This window comes from Lactuca saligna, chromosome 5, assembly GCF_052625555.1.
Source record: "Lactuca saligna cultivar CGN05327 chromosome 5, ASM5262555v1, whole genome shotgun sequence".
In the NCBI taxonomy this organism is placed as follows: domain Eukaryota; kingdom Viridiplantae; phylum Streptophyta; class Magnoliopsida; order Asterales; family Asteraceae; genus Lactuca; species Lactuca saligna.
In genome coordinates, this window is record NC_136421.1 from 152,912,843 (window position 1) to 152,930,660 (window position 17,818).

Consider the following 17,818-nt stretch of genomic DNA (forward strand, 5'->3'; position numbering starts at 1 on the left):
TGATGTAGATTTTGCCTCAAATCTCCTTCGGGATTGAATTCTAGGTTGTATCTTTGTTCTTCAGCTCTCTCCTGACTCTGATTCGCAGCTTGATTCTCCCAAAGGGTTCTAGAATATCTTATGTCGATCTGGAAAGCCATATATATATAGATTCGAACCAACTCGCCGAGTCCATCACTTGATTCCCTTGCACGGTAAGTCGCAGAGTCTTTATCTTCTCATTATCTTCTCGATCCTTCGACCGGACTGGCCGAGTAGTCGACCTTACTCGCCGAGTAAGTGTTGTTTTTGGTGGTTTTCTTCTTTGTTCAATTCTCGAGCTCCCAACCGCTTCTCCTGCTTCCTTTTGCTTCCGAGCTTCACCTTTGGACTGAAAACATAATTCAAACACTTTTAAGTATCTTTTGTCCATGATATGCAATAAATTAGCTAATAAATGATGAAAATCTATGCTTAATATAAGACTACATATGCAAATATCAAAATACTTTGCTTGCCCCCAAGCAAAACTGAATTTTAACACATTAGAATCACATATGACAACTCTAATCGAACCCAACCATTATGCCAAGACCGCAACGCATGCATTTGTGTCTAAAATTTTTCCTAAGGACCCCCATACTCCAAATACTCACAATCCTCATAAACATTCTGTGACAACCCGAAATTTCTAGGTTACATTCTTCATTTTTATCAAAGTTAGCTTCGTTTTGCTATCTTATAATGAAGTCTCAGGTCTAAAATAGTTCTTAAAGCTTAGTATAATTGAAATACGTGTCGGAGGATGGGTTAGTTTGGTTGTAGCATTGGAAAAACGGGGCAAACACACCAAAATTGGTGTATGCGGCCAGCCAGCCGCACACAGGCCAACCACACACACCTCCATCCGCACACACCCTCATATATATACTATCCTTGGTCATTTTGATCATTTCTTACACTCTTGCAAAGCTAGGACTCGAAAATCCTCTCAAGTATCATCCGGAAAGGTAACATCTTTCACCAAGAACACCAAGAACACCAAGAACACCATGTTTTCTGGTAGCACATGCTTCTAGCAGCACACCTGGCCGCAAACATGGCCACACACACATGCTGGTAGCACACCTGGCCGCACACATAGCCGCACACACACATATAGTGTGTATTTTGGCCATACACCTTCTTGTATAGCCTTATAGCCCTTTATACAATCATATAGGGTTGTAACACTTCAATTGCCTTATAGCCCTAAGGTGGTCCCAATTCGTTAATTAGTTGTTCATAACACTAATTATATTCATATATGTGCCAATATGCTAAATAGGATTCGCGTGTGTACTCAAGTCACCACTTGATACTTAGCAACTGATCCAACATTTTCATCAGGACCATTCACTACAGGTGAGTTCATACCCCCTTAATCTATCTTTTAAATGTTTTTTTAAATGCTTTTAGGGGGTGGGGGATACAAGTTGGATCATGCTAGATATTACATCAATCACATGTGATTAATAACTAGCATACAAATGTATTTACTACACTTTAAGCTGTTTTACCAAACAGATTATTTCAAATAGCTTTCCAAAATGTTTTTACTTGTTTAAAACTCTTTATCAAACTGTTTTACTTACTGAACGTTTCTTGGCAAAACTCTGTTACAATAGTGTTTCAAACAAAGGTTTTCCTTATACTTATATATGTTCTTATATACTGCTTTCAAACCATCTTACAAACTGACATCAAGTCATCTTTCTTAGTAGTTTAAACTCTTTAAAGATTTTACAAAACTTATTTTATGCTTTTATATTATAAATTGCATGCCTATATATGTATAGTTATATAAGAAATGTTTAAAGGACGTAGGAAGGCTATCCACTTTATTTCCTTTTCCTCGATTTGGATGTGGTCTGGTGAGTATCATGTATCCATCCGAAGGCCGTTTAAATATTAGTTATGTATCATGTGTACATATATAGTCATAAAGGTTCTCCTGATTCATTCAGTACCCTTGGGTAGCAAGGGTATACTTCCATGTTCATACGTACCAGTTACATTACTAGTAAGCTACCATAGGGGTAGTTTAGGAAGATACTAGAACTATTACTAGAACGAGATATCATACAAGGAGTTAGTTCATTCATGGGTCAATACTTGCTAGATAGAGAGATAACACACATTACAGCTAGTACACAGTACATTTCTATACATGCTAGATAGAGAGAACATACATTACAGCTAGGACACGCAGAACACTCCAATACATACATGCTAGACAAAGAGAGAACACACAATATAGCTAGCATATACATTTCATATACATTACATTCAGTTATGTGAGCCATTAGACGGGTCATGGCACTACCTGTCATGACCTTTTTTGTATCCAAAATCTCCTTACTTGGGGAGCATATGAGTTTGCGTATAGATCTATACTTGATTGACTATCCTACACCTTGCTGATCGGTACAGTGGGACTTGCAAGTCTACGGGTGCTAAATGTCATTTCTTATGGCGTCTTACATCGTCGTTTTACTAGAGTTGGTAGCAGGATACAGGTCGATCACATGTTACTTTAAATTACAATAGATTTAAGGTAGTTAGTACGGTTGTAGTTATTTGATACTACACCATTGTACTATTTCATTTTCCCATTACATTCACTTCGTGAACATGCACACGATGCACGGTAATGTAGAAAATATATTTTTGGTTAATGATAGTCAGATTTGGGAAAATACACACTCTTACAAGAGACACACACATGGATACTAGATGCCTTGGTAGAAGGATACAGTTAGTAGGAAACATAAGGTTTTCTAGGATGTTCGTTTACATACAAATACTTACAGTTCATTCGTATAAATACTTACATTTCAAATACATACAAGTACTTACATACAAAATAAGACACTAAAATGCTTATGATCTCACTAGCTTTAAAGCTGATACCCTCTTTCAAAATAACTTGTATCATCCGGTCAACAGTAGACAGGTACAGATGCAAGGTTAAGAGAAGATGGAGCTCGATCAAGACTCATCTTTCGTTTTGATTTATACATTAGTGTCCATTAGACATATCAGAACACACTTGTATTAGAATTATATTATTAATGCAATGGATGATGTTGTTTCTTGTTTACTACGTTTCATTGTTGTGATACTGTACATGACGTCCTCCGCCCCAGAACATTTCCGCCGTTCAATGGTTTTGAGGTGTGACATATTCGCTCACTTATCCCGAACAATGCTCATTTTATGCATCCCTCCGAATCCATCCACAGAAAACCTCCTACCCTCAAGGTATTTTTGGTTTAGGAACCGAAGCATACATAATCTAGACAATTACAATTTATGATACCACTATGGAGCTCTTTTGAATTCTTCACTTCTTTGACATTTAATCTTTGATTTCTTTGAATTCACCACTTTGTTGTTTGATTTTTGGTATCTTCAACTCTTGAATTTCTTCAGAATTTTGATCTTTTGATCTTCAGTTTAACTGCTCTAAAATTCTTACAACTTGTCTTGTAATTCTCTCTCTTTTTTTTAACATGTAACTCACTTTTTTTTTTCACTCAAAACCTACATGCTTAAGCAGGGGCGCTAAACTTCAACTTTTATTGGCTAACGATAATAATTTTCCTGGATACATTTATGGTACATGATGCTAAACATATGCATCCCTCATGCTAAGCAAGGTCGTGTTTTTGTCCCATGATTTCATTGGAATAAGGAAGCCACAAATGCACTAGAACGTATACAGGCTCAACTAAACATTTGGGTCTTCATGCAATTATCAACATAACTCTAACATGGAATCCTAATTACTTTTTACCAAAATTTCCTAAATTAATTCCTAAGTCATATTTTTGGTATGCAAAATTTTTAAAAATTATCCTAAATTAGGACATTAGGATTCTATATTTACTAAGACAACATCAACCCCCTACCCCACACTTAATTTATGCAATGTCCTCATTGAATGTTATGCATGAAAAATAACAAACATGAAATGTAGAGAGAATTAGAACAAACTCCCCTGGGGTAGCAGTCGCTAGGTCGATATCTTTTCTCTTCAACTCCATCTTCAATTGACTTTAGAAATAGAAACGGCGCATCCATGTCCCGGACATCAAATCACATGTGGGTAGCTTCAAATGTGCAGGAAAAATAGTACAAAACCTCCAGGAATTGATTGCAAAGAATAAATGGTCAAGTAGTGTAGCCACCAGCATCGAATCAACAGTCTTCTTGGTATACAAATAAGTGACTCGTCGAGTCATATAAACGACTCGTCGAGTATAGTCGCAGAAAGCCTCGAAAGTGTGAAAATATAAAGCGACTCGTTGAGTAGGTTAGTTGCACTCGGCGAGTCGACCGCTGGGTAGAAAAATTCACGTTCTTCACTTGTCCCAACCTTTGATAAATCTCAAGAACTTCCCATAACTTCTAGAATTATTTACTCATTTCCCTTAGGACCGGACTCGACACCTTAGCTCTAAACGTCGCCCTTTCTTGACTCTCTTCCACTTTTTATTTTCTCTTTCTCTCAAACTCTAAACCCTTTATGCAAGCATTCCTAACCCAAAATCTGAAAGTCATCAAGGCAAATAAAACATCAAACACATAACTTAGAGTTTCAACCAAGAATTCAAAACACACCAAACAAAACAAAAAACAAAAATAAATTGAAAATTGTTCCATTAAACATAAAAAAAACTAATCATCCTCTTCCTCATCATTGTCATGTGCAGCCCCGCTCCCACCAGCTCCACTTCTGCTTGTATCAATGACCTTGTACCACGAAGGAATGTAGGGAAAATTACCCCCATCAATGTGTGGAATATGGAAATGGTCAAAAAGCCGCACGTGGGATTCGTTGCTAAAATTAATACCCCTCGCAATTTGATCTTGGAGCTTCCTCATCTCGACATTGTACCAATCCATTGGTACTTCATCATTGTCCACCGGAATCACCGACAGTTCCTCCTCCACTTCCCGCTCACGTCTCGATCTAACCCTCCTTCCCGGTGCCTCGGGCCCGATCACCGGATCGTCACGTGGGATAGCATAATGACTACCGCCAAAGTCTTCAATAATTCTTGCCCTCCGAAAAAGAATGGGATTAAAGGGAGGGGCAGGAATCATTGTCATCAAATTCCATGCACTGCGGGTCATCAACCCATATGAGTTGGCTAGCCGGGTCACGAACATGCCACCGTTTATTTTGGACGTTTTGCGATCCTTGATCGCACCCTCCGACAAGTAAGATGCCAAACACCATGGAATGTTGCAGAAAGTGTCGGGTGTGATGATACTCCAAAGATAAAATACGTCAAGGTTGGAAACCTTGTCGTCGTCCTTCCTTTGATTGATTGTAGTATATATAAGGCGGTGTGTGGGTGACCTAATGCTCCCTTCTTGAGTCGATTTCGGAATATATACTTTGTTGGCGATTGTGTTCCACCAACCAATACTTGTAACACCGTCGGGAAACACCTTATGAGATTGTTCCAAGAAGGCGCAAAAGATAGTAGTAGTAACCAATGGTCGGTCATAAATCCCCAATCGACATGTAAGCTCAATGACAGAACATTGATGGAATTCACCCCCAAGACAAAAACTAAAACTCATGGGGTGGTAGCAATCATCTCCTCCTCGGAAAGATACTGTGGAGAAAAATTCCCAACAAAGTTCTCGATACAACGACTCTTGATTTCTGAAAACCCGGCTATATCCATCACAAATAATTGTCTCCCCTTCATAAGTAAATTCCTTTAAAAGGTAAGGCGCCAACTCTTCTTCATACCGGACACTATTTAACCAATCCCAGTCAACCCAATTAGGTACATAAACCTCCTTCTTTCTGACATCAACCAGCCTCTTCTTCCATCTTGTCATTGTTGAAGTAGATTCAGTTGGAGGGAATCAACCACGAAAAATCTCCTTGGTTTCCTCTTGAGCTCTGTCCTCTGAAAAACATGATCCCTGCAAAACAAAGAACAAACAACCCAGAAAATATAGAAAAACATTAAAACATATTTCCTCTGGTTCCCCGATTGGACTCATCGAGTCCATGAACGACTCGGCGAGTCACTTGAACTATGCGAGTCAGTTGACGGGTTCATCGAAATTCGACCATAAAAACTCGAAAATTTTCAAGGGTTTTGTCCATGGATGTTCTGAAGATGTATTAGAGCAAGAATAACTATCCAAAACGACACAAATAATACTAAATCAAAACCCTCAAAATTCACTAAACTTCAAAATTGGATATTCTATGAAATTGACACCCTAAATCATCTAAGAATCATGACTTTAACATAATTATGGAAGAAATTAAGTACGTTTGTTGATAGAATTTGAGAATTTTGAAGAAAGAGTGTAGAGCTTGATGAATGCTTGAGAGAGAAAACAAGAGAGGCACACGTCGAGTAAGGGGGGGGGGGGGAATATGATCTCATTAGGGTTAAAAACCCTAGTTTTACCAGATGTAATTTTTTTTTTCTGTAAATAAAACCGACTCGTCGAGTCAGGGTCAGACTCGGTGAGTCTGGTCGCGAAAAAAAAATTCAAGATTTTGTCATAAAAATTCATTCCACCCCACACTTAGTCCATACACACTCTCAAGCAGTCATGCCTGATGATTTAGAAGACTAGAATAAAATCCTAAAAACGAAAACCAAACAAAACTAAAACAAGAAAGATAAAAGAAAGCAAAATCTAATAAAGGGTGCCTCCCGCCAAGCGCTTCTTTTTAAGGAGGCGTTAGCTGGACTCCTTCCCATCTACGTTTCTTCATCCTCCTGCATCGGGAATGCACGCCTAATCTTTCGCAGTTTATACTTTGTCTTGTAAGTGTGTATCTTCTTCTTGTAAGCTCGTCTTAATTCTTCTCTCTTTTTTCTTATAGCATCATCTTTCACTGCATGAATTTCCCTTTTCCTCATCTTCTTCTTCTTTACCCCATTTTCTTGCATTATCTTTTTCACTCCTACTTTAAACTTCATCACTTCATAGTTGGTGAAAACTCGGGCTTGAGGTTTGGTAATGAATGGGTGATCAGCATCATCTCTCCTAACCCTTGCATTTTCCTCTTCTCCAAAGCTTGCCTCCTCTTCAAGTGGATTGTCTTCATCTTCTTGCATTATTGTATCAAGATATGCTACATGAACGTGTTGAAGATCACCATCCTTTCCCCCTTTTGTTGCTTGATCTTCTGTAGAATTAGGAAAAATCTTCATGTCCAGAACATGCAGGGAGCTGGTAGCAAGCAGATCAAAATCGGCCAAGTTGCTGAGATTTTCGAATGGACTCGGCGAGTCGGAGTGTATTCCTCACATCCCACTGTGTTTTCTGAACCGGTTCCTTCCAGCTATTGGGTTATGAGCATTCTAACATTCCTAAGTGTACATGCAACCCTAAATACCTTGGATCTATGTTTTCTCTATTATACATGCAAATATGAACATCCAAGGTATTATCCTAATCTAGCATACAAAACTATCAATATAACAAGATAGAATACATACCTCTTTGATGTAGAATGTCTTCATGAAGCTTGAGTGCCTAGTGCCCCAAGTGTGACACCTCAAATGGTTCACACAACACCAAATACACTTGGAATAACTTGAGAGAATTCTACACTTCATGAAAATCGGCTAGCCCTTTCTATAATAATACTAGTGCCGATTTTGTCAAGAATAAGATCTTTATATAGTGTTACAATTAGGGTAAACCGTAATTGTCATGACTTTCCATTTCCTTGGATCCATGGGTTCAAATACACCATGGAGCATCCATGGACCATCCTATGGGTTTTAGCCCAACTTGATTATTCATGGAGCATTAGCCCACTATACAAGTATGGATGATTTACACAATCAACCCATATATTTAATTAGTCTTCTTTTGATCACTTAATTAATCCTAGATTAATTCTTGATCAATACTAATTAAATAATCTCATTATTCTTATTATTAATATACTAGAACTTATAATATATTAATAACCATAAGTGTCTTATTTCTCTCATTATAGTCTATCCAAGTGCATGATGCCATGCAACCCAAATGGACCATGCCGGGTCGGGAAAGTCTTACCAATTATAGTTATGGACTTAGAAATTAATCCAATAGTCTCCCACTTGGATAAGTCTAAAACTATTATTGCGTATGACTTCAGGAACCGACTGGCAATCGTAGCTCTCAAAAGCTTCTGTCGAACTCTGACCTTGTTGATAAACTCTGACCTTTGTCAATGACTTGTCCATTAGATAAGGGATCATATATTCCTCCATTCTAGATATCATATGGACTGAGACATGGATTATAATCATTCTCTCTGTCCATTTGTTGTTTCCCGATTTCCGATTTATGACGACTGACTAATTGAACAAATCAAATCAGTCATGGCCCGACCGAGCACTTCCATTTGTCATCATCAAACCATCGAGGGGACCATAGATATCACTTTTATCCTGAAGTTAAATGGAATAGATAAACTTAGACTCATATGGCTTGTTCTACGACTTGTTGAATCATACACAAAGGCACATTTTATAGCACCGAGTTACCAAATGCGTTTTCGTGCAATCAATGTACAACCAACTCATAGTAACAACTCATATCTCTAGGTTTGAAGAATATAAGATATTATCGTATCATGATCACTCGTGATAAAATCCATGAAGTGATTCCAATGAGCGCGGGTTGAATCCAATACTCAGAACTTATGAGCACTCATGAGTGTTGTAGCCCTTTGTCCAACACCTTAGACCTCTACAAGCCAACCCATGACAGTCTTAATTCATATCTACTTCCAACATATGACCGACTGTGGATGGTTTGAATAACTTAGTCATTCCGGAAGAATAACCTAGTTTATTCGGGAAGTCAAAACATGCAAAGTGAAACACAATAATAATTGAATCCAATATGGTATCAAAACCTATGAACATAAATAAAACACCTTTTATTTATCACCATATGATTACACATTATTCATTGTATACTGTTTCAGCTATCAACTTTATTCTTGAATTTAAAACAATAGTTGTCCCATGTTCCAAGCATGTACACTATGTTTTTCTAAACACTAGTCATGACATACACTAAGTATGCATACTATGTTTGTATATGATCTTTACTTTGTGAACTAGATCAATTGAACATAACTTCAATGATTCTCTTTTCACACTCCCAAATCCTTACTGCAAATGCAAGAATTCCAAATTCATGCCATTTACTGAAATCTGTTAGATTCTAAACTTATATGCATTGATCCTCTTGTAATGATTATGCACAAAGTCATAAAGACTTGACAAGCACCATTAAAGAGTATTCCAAAGGAGATCAACTCCTTGGAAACATCCTTCTTGCATTAAGTTTCCTTAATCTTACATAGATTGAAAATTCTAACTTTGAAACATTTCTAGATTCCATTTTGACTATCACTTCTGAACAAGAGTTGCCTCCTTATAGATTATGTCAATATGGTCCTTCCAGAATTATCACTATACTTCCAACTATCCTTGAGCAACCAATCTTTGGTAAACCTTAGATTGTCCTCGACAATTGTTTAATCCTTTTAGTCATATTCATTTCTAAACCTTTTCCCTTCTTATTGCCCTAGGCATTTGGAAACTTTTAGAAAGGATGAATATAGCACATGTAATCGATCCTATATCCGAAGCATATGGGACACGATTCATGATGTTTCACATAAAGACTAAACCAGTCTTTTTCTATAACATTTCCATTTCTATATGCCAAGTTCTCATAATTTAGATTATGAAAAGGGATGCCGTAATCATAATTGAATTTAAGAACGCAAATAATGGACACATATAACGAATTTCCTTATGTTGAGCCATTCCAACATGAAATTCATATATATTTCCTTGACTAAATGATTATAACCTCACGATCTAAGCTTATAGATGTGAGATGAAGTATAATTTCCTCTCCCTTAATTATAGCAAAACAACTTTTTCCCAATTGAAACCTTTTGTTTTCTATAATTAACATTGCTAACTTGCAACCTTTATCATAATTATCATGCTCCCACTAACATGATGATTATTAGCATAACACTTATGCTCCCACTAGCTCTGACATGTTCTTAGAAATCAGTTGACTTTCTTACCAAAGTTCAGATTTCTGACACCAGATTGTTTTGATAAAACTTTATCAAAATCATACACCTTCCTTTAGATAGCACACTTGTGCGTCTAAAAAATTATGAAGAGGGATGCCGTAATCATAATGGTTAGACCTTTTTGCCACTTCCCACAAGTCCAGGTTAGTGTGCCGGTAAACCACACACGCTCCACTAACGACTTTGAGAATGCAAATATCACAATTGCTATCTATCTAAAATCTACTTAGTGAAAGTGTTTCCTCACCATCATTTTCATGAATTAGAGAGAAACCTTATGAAACTTAGATTTATATGGTGTATGAGTTCCTACCCATATGAATTTGTCAAAACCATAATCACAAGTCAAAGATAATGACAAATCCAAAACCATATGGATTGAACTCAATCTTAATTTCTTGCCACCTGGCAGCTTAAGGGTCTGCCATTGCTTCCAAGTTGTTGTAGAACCAATTGAGAACTCTAAGAACTCATATGCAAAGCCAACTTTAATTGGAATGGGCATAGAATATGTCAACACGATAGGTTATAAACCTTAAGTCGTGTGCTAGAGAAGAACTCTAGGTTCTATTCTTGATTAGTTCTTTAGACTTTCAAGACCTTTAAGACTCCCACTGTCCTCTTGACCTATAAAACTCCCTTGTCAAACATCCAAGAGATAGTGTGGATTCTAACCAAGACAAACACTTCACACAATTGGCCTAAGTTGGTCTTTGTTTTATCCAAAACATCACAACTTACCAATTTCAAATGTACAAGAGTAGAAAACTTTTACTCTTACATTTGACACGTGTTTTAAACCTTCTTAAAGACATGTCACTCAAATTACAATCTTGGAGTATGAATCTAAGACTTGTATTGGAACGAAGTATGACTCATCTTCTTGATTTAACCATTTCAACAATTCAAGATCCCTTCTTCTTAGTCATAAGAATGCACTAAGACTTCCTTAGAGAACTAATTTTGATATGGTTTCTTAATCATTAAGATGATCACAAAACTGATACTAAAGTACTCTCCCATCTTTTCAGATTTGAGAAACTTTTATCCTTCTGCCTAATTTGATTCTTCTTATCCGCTCTGCCATGCATTGGAACCTTTTCCAATGTCTCAGAGTTACACTTAAGCTTGTAAGTATAATCATATTTACTGAGCTTTAGTAAACTATGACAAATAGCCTTATATCTTTTGTGGTGGACTTAATCAGTGCACATGACTATGTACTCGATCCCTTAGTCCATTACCTGACTCACATATCCATGTGAATAAGTAATTAGTCTTAATTTTCCAATACTTGAAAGTTCTCATTCATCATGCTATACAACTTGCATGATTCCAAGTTCCAGTCCAATTGAGACTTGGGTGATGAGAATCTTTCCTTATTTGGTAAATTTAGACATTACCACAAATGAAGGAATCAATTTCATATTTCCACTCTTGCTATTAATGGAATCACATAGGCAACAATTTTTCCTCAAATGCTATTGTAAGGATATTTTAAAATAACTAAAATCAAAAATTTTCTTTTATTTTAAAACTATGCGGAAAAACTTATCCTTACAATCCATATGAAAACTTGTTATCTATTCCTAAGCAATATCTCATAACTCCTAAGAAGTAGCTCAAGAATCCGATTTTCAAACTACGCGATAGAAATCCATCTATGCGATCAGATTCAACATATTCTTTCTTTGAGTTCCTTTACTTTTCTTTGATTCTTAAAACATTACCATGTGACCCAGTCACATCATGTATCAAGAATCTCAGAATAGAAACTTAACAGAGTTAGATAGTGGACTTTAGCTGAAGTAGAGTCAAACTTATTGACTTTAACATCCTTAGGTAAATTTGGCAGCTTCACAACTAATGACCCTTCCTTTGGCAATATAAACATATGGAACCTTTGATAATGGTACACGGGACTATTATAGACTTAGCCTTTTCTCTTTACCATTTGGTCAACCTAGTTGACTATGGTCAATCCCTTTCCTTGGGAAGAGAATGTTTTTTCTGTATTTCCTGTGTCACTATTGTCAATGTCCATCAAGTTTTGAGGAAGTTGATTTTAACAAATAAATAAGATCATTAAGGGTCTTGTCATAGTCTGTTTCATAGGTGTTCCAAAAGAACTCACTATGTGACTTAGAAAGTAGTTGAACTACCAACTTTCTCAAGACTTTGACACCCTTCTCTCCCGGCTTGTCAATATGTGACTACATCTCCAAGATGTGATCACACCTAGACCTTGCCTTGCTAATAGGGTTTGAGTGACTTTGAACTTGTGGGTTGGGAGAATAATTTGAGGAGGTGAAAGAAGTATGATTTCCATGGGACATCATCTTCATTTAGGAAAGCTTGTTTCAAGAGATTTGGGAAGATCATAAATGTCTAAACCAGACATGTTTTGGGAGATATTCAAGATAGTTGATTTAAAGTCCTTAATATGACACCCAATATGAAATATTAAGGCTAAGACCCAACAAACTATTTTTATAACTTAGAAGAGGTATGCCGTAATCCAAGCTATAAAATATTTGAAGGTAGGTGAATGACGATTCACCAATTTCCACCAAGATAAACAAAATGTATTATTAGGTTTTAATTGGATTTGAAACTCCTAGATCTTTAAGATTCATTGAACTGTTCAATGGCATGTTTCAATCTCGAGTGTGCCCTTCAAGTTTTGTGACTGGGATGCCGAGGATCACAAAACAAGGTGTGAAGTAACCATGCAAATTACTTGGTACCCTTAATAAATTACCCCTCAATCGATGTGCCGGTTAACCACACACGCTCCATCGATACTATGATAAATATTAAGTCACCCTTTACCTACCTTGTTAAGTCCAAGTTAGTGTGCCGGTTAACCACACACGCTCCACTAACGACTTAGACAAAGTGTAACGTGTAATTTCATGGATTAGCACCTTATTCACATTTTCCTAAGTAACTAAGATTGGGAATTATTAAGAGTTTAATTACTTAGTATTTATCATTAATACTTTTAATGAAGGGAGAATTATAGTCCTGTCAAACCCGTTCGGCTAACGACCCTCCACCAGTCAAGCAAGCGGTGGCTGAGAGTAGACACCCATTAAGTTGCCATTTTATAGGCAACAACCTTATACCCACCTTATAGACCGGCTTCGTGAATGAGGCGTACTAGCGGTAAGACTGACTTTACTCTTATACATATATATATATATATATATATATATATATATATATATATATATATATTATTAACTTATAATATTATAAAGTATAAGGGTTGAATTTTAACTTTTAAAATTCTAAGGGCTAACTTGGAATTAAAGTATTCATAAGAGAAAACTTTACAAATTCCAAAACTTGAGGGAAAGTTTTGAACTATTCAAAACTAATTAATTCCATAACTTATGTGTTTAAAGTAGTTTTAATCCAAAAACTCTTCAAGTTCCATAACTTATGGAAGACTTTAAACTAATAAAAGAATTAACTTTTCTTTATTTTTATAACTTATGGAATTAATTAAGGTTACACTTTTACTCTTTAATGAAGTGACTCTTGAACATCCATAACTTGAGGACAAGTTATGGAGTCATAAAAAAATATTCAATGACACAAGACTCTTCATTTTGTAACCATTGCCAACTTTTATGAGTTTTATGAAACTTAAATGTGACTTTTCATATAACTTGAGGACAAGTTACAAAAACACATTTTAGAATCAACTCTTAGATCAATTTGGATTAAAAACAACTTTTTCACTCAACTTTTCTATTAATCTAAGCAACTCATAAGAACAAGATAATTCAAATCAAACTTTTTCATGTAATTAGTCTAAACTTTAAACTAATACAAAACATGATTCTATTGACAATTATCTTTGAAATTGGATTAGCATGAACATTACCACATCAAAAACAAGTTTATAAGTTCAAAAACATCTCAGGGTAATGTTCCTAGTCCAATTCCAGCCAAAAAGGTCGAATTTACGCTGTTTGGGGGTCCAAATTGTCGAGTGCACTAACCAACTCGGCGAGTTGGATGTTTTGTGCCTTGGACTCGTCGAGTCCCTTCATGGACTCGGTGAGTCTGCTGGGCAGACAACATCAAAACTCGATTTTTCAGCTCCATTTGCAAGTATAACAAGAAAACAAGCCTAGGCTCTGATACCACTGTTGGGTTATGAGCATTCTAACACTCCTAAGTGTACATGCAACCCTAAATACCTTGGATCTATATTTTCTCTATTATACATGCAAATATGAACATCCAAGGTATTATCCTAATCTAGCATACAAAACTATCAATATAACAAGATAGAATACATACCTATTTGATGTAGAATGTCTTCATGAAGCTTGAGTGCCTAGTGCCCCAAGTGTGACACCTCAAATGGTTCACACAACACCAAATACACTTGGAATAACTTGAGAGAATTCTACACTTCATGAAAATCGGCTAGCCCTTTCTATAATAATACTAGTGCCGATTTTGTCAAGAATAAGATCTTTATATAGTGTTACAATTAGGGTAAACCGTAATTGTCATGACTTTCCATTTCCTTGGATCCATGGGTTCAAATACACCATGGAGCATCCATGGACCATCCTATGGGTTTTAGCCCAACTTAATTATTCATGGAGCATTAGCCCACTATACAAGTATGGATGATTTACACAATCAACCCATATATTTAATTATTCTTCTTTTGATCACTTAATTAATCCTAGATTAATTCTTGATCAATACTAATTAAATAATCTCATTATTCTTATTATTAATATACTAGAACTTATAATATATTAATAACCATAAGTGTCTTATTTCTCTCATTATAGTCTATCCAAGTGCATGATGCCATGCAACCCAAATGGACCATGCCGGGTCAGGCAAGTCTTACCAATTATAGTTATGGACTTAGACATTAATCCAACACCAGCAGCTTTTCTATCTCCTCCAAGTCTTTGTCAACATCATCATTTTCCCCATAATATAGCAAAAACTTACTTGGATCTTCTTCTTGTAAGAGTGCAAGTTCTTTTTGTAGTATTTCATCATCCAAATCAATGAAGGAAACTTCTATTCTTCCTTCTTCTTGCTTAATTTTCTGGTTGAGCTTTAAACACTGCCGACTCATCTCCTACCCTCAATGTTAGTGTTGACTCGCATACATCTATTAATGCACCCGCGGTATTCAAGAATGGTCTCCCCAAAATAATTGGAATTTTGGGGTCTTCTTCCATATCGAGCACTACAAAGTCCACGGGGAATATAAATTTATCCACCTTGATGAGGAGATCTTCACAAACACCTCTTGGACTAATAACCATCTTATCCGCCAAATGGATCTTCATATTCACAGGCCTCGACTCCGGTAAATTCATCTTTTTAAAGAAAGAAAAAGGCATTAAGTTAATACTTGCACCCGAATCGGTCAATGCTTGAGTAGCAAGTACATTTCCAAATTGACAAGGAATTATGATGCTTCCCAGATCGCCCTTTTTTCGGGTAGCTCACTCATTACTATCTCCGCAACTTCAGCTAAATCCTTTCTAGCAGCAAAGAGACCTTTCAGCAAGTTAAAATACTTGGGTGTTTGAAGCATTGTTTCCACAAATGGAACATTTACTTGAAGGGCTTTAACGTGTTCCATGAAAGCTCTGTATGCTTTAACCTTTTCAGTAGGTATGGATCTGATTGGGAATGGTAGAGGAGGGTTGTAAAGCCTTAAGGAAACAACATATTTGTCATCAGGGCATGGACTTGTCGAGTCCATTAGAGGGACTCGGCGAGTCTGGTCGGGTTTAGCTGGATCCGACTCTTCTGTCTTTTATGTATGCATCTTGGAGATCTTCTGTGCAGGGGTGAAAATTTCTCTATAGCTGGAGGTCAGAACATTCACATTCTCCATTCTCGGATTATTCTCGATTTTACTTGGAAGTTGACCCGGTCTTCTCTCGTTCACTTTATGTGCAAGTTGTCCTAGCTGTTTCTCAATGTTGAGAATAGATGCTTGCTGATTCCTTAGTATATTTCTGGTCTCTTGTATTGCAACATCATGATCATTGTGTCTTCTCTTGGACGCGACTATAAATCTAGTGAACATTTCTTCTAAATCGGCCTTCTTTTCCATAACCGGTTCTTCCTTTTGATAAAAAACCCCTCTCCTTCTGCTTGTATTTCTCCTCCTTCTCCTTTTTGTATTCTTCATACGGGAGCCATTCCCTCTTTGCTTTCTGCCAATTCTCATCGTAACAATCGCCGCTTGAGTAGAACACTTGCTCCTTTTTTTTTTTTTTTTTTTTTTTTTTCATTTTCATCTAAGTCAAAATCCTTCGTGATATGAGACCCTCTACATTTTTCACACCCCAACCGAATAGCATGGATTGTTTGATCCATTTTTTTCATCCTTTTATCTAAACTATCGAGCTTAGCCATCATTGCCGCCATGCCATCATTGGCCGAGTTCACTACCCCCCGACTTACTTCATTTCTTGGGTTGTGGTATTCTCTAGAATGTTTAGATAATTCTTCAATTAATTCTTTGATTTCCGGGGGTGGTTTCCTTGTGAGCGGGCCTTGAGAATCAAGTAACTACCTTGTGGTGACATTAACTCCGGCATAGAAGATGGAAACTTCTTGTTAGCTATTAATGTCATGGTGCGGGCAATTCCTTAGCAGACTCTTGTACCTCTCCCACGCTTCATATAGTGACTCCCCAGCTTGTTGTTCAAAGTTAGAAATGGCCTTCTTTAACTTGGCTATTTTAGAAGGTGGGCAAAAGTGATCTATAAACTCTTCTTTTATCTTGGCCCATGTGATGACTGACCCGGGAGGGAGTGACTTGAGCCAGTCTTTTGCAGCACCTTTGAATGTAACTAGGCCCATGCGAAGTAGCTGAGTCTCGCGAGGCACGTTTGGAACATTGAAGAAATCCGCTACATCATTGACTTCATCCAAATGCTTGTAAGCATCTTCGTGGTCTTTTCCATAGAAAGGAATCTCCTTAAGTTGAGCGAGTATGTGGTCCTTTAGTTCGAAAGTAGCAGTAGCGGGAATTGTGGGTTGCACAAGTCCCGGTTCGGTGTCGTCACGCATCCTCTTCTTCCATTCCCCCATGGGGATTTCATCGATGTTAGCCATCACAATGGCTAATTCGTCTTTAAAGTCGGATTCGTGCCTAAAAGTGAGATCTTCTTCTGCCTCGGTCTCGTACTCGGTGTCTTCTTTAATCGGGTCTTTGATTGCTAAAGAGGCGCTGGATGCTCCTGATTTTCTACTCTTCTTGCTGAAAACGGACTTGAGGTTCTTTAATGGCGAGTTCTTTGAAGAAACGGATTCTCCAATGACTTTTCCTTTGTTCCTCCTAAGTGCGGATTCCGGGTCTTCTAGAGGAGGGACCAAAGGTGTATCAGATCCTCAGGTCGTGAAACAACTGCAAGCAAAACAAGAAAAAAAACGCAAAAAAAAGAACAAAAATAAAATTAAAAATTAAAACTGTGACAGCGATGGACTCGCCGAGTCGTCACGAGTGCACTCGGCGAGTTCAAGGCAAAAACAATTTTTTTTTCTAATTAACTATTAAAACGGATATTTATTAAAACCTATACTAACTACTAAATTACCTAAGAATTAAATTTGTGTGACATAAATCCCACACAAAGGATCGATAAAAATAGAAATTAGTGC

At 36.9% G+C, this 17,818-nt stretch overlaps 1 non-coding gene across 1 annotated transcript; it reads left to right on the forward strand.

Moving 5' to 3' along the window:
* The first annotated feature begins 16,781 nt into the window (after positions 1–16,781).
* On the forward strand, positions 16,782–16,888 carry LOC144999067 (small nucleolar RNA R71). Its single transcript, XR_013660592.1, has one exon. It is a non-coding gene; the product is annotated as a small nucleolar RNA R71 (small nucleolar RNA).
* The last annotated feature ends 930 nt before the right edge of the window (positions 16,889–17,818 follow it).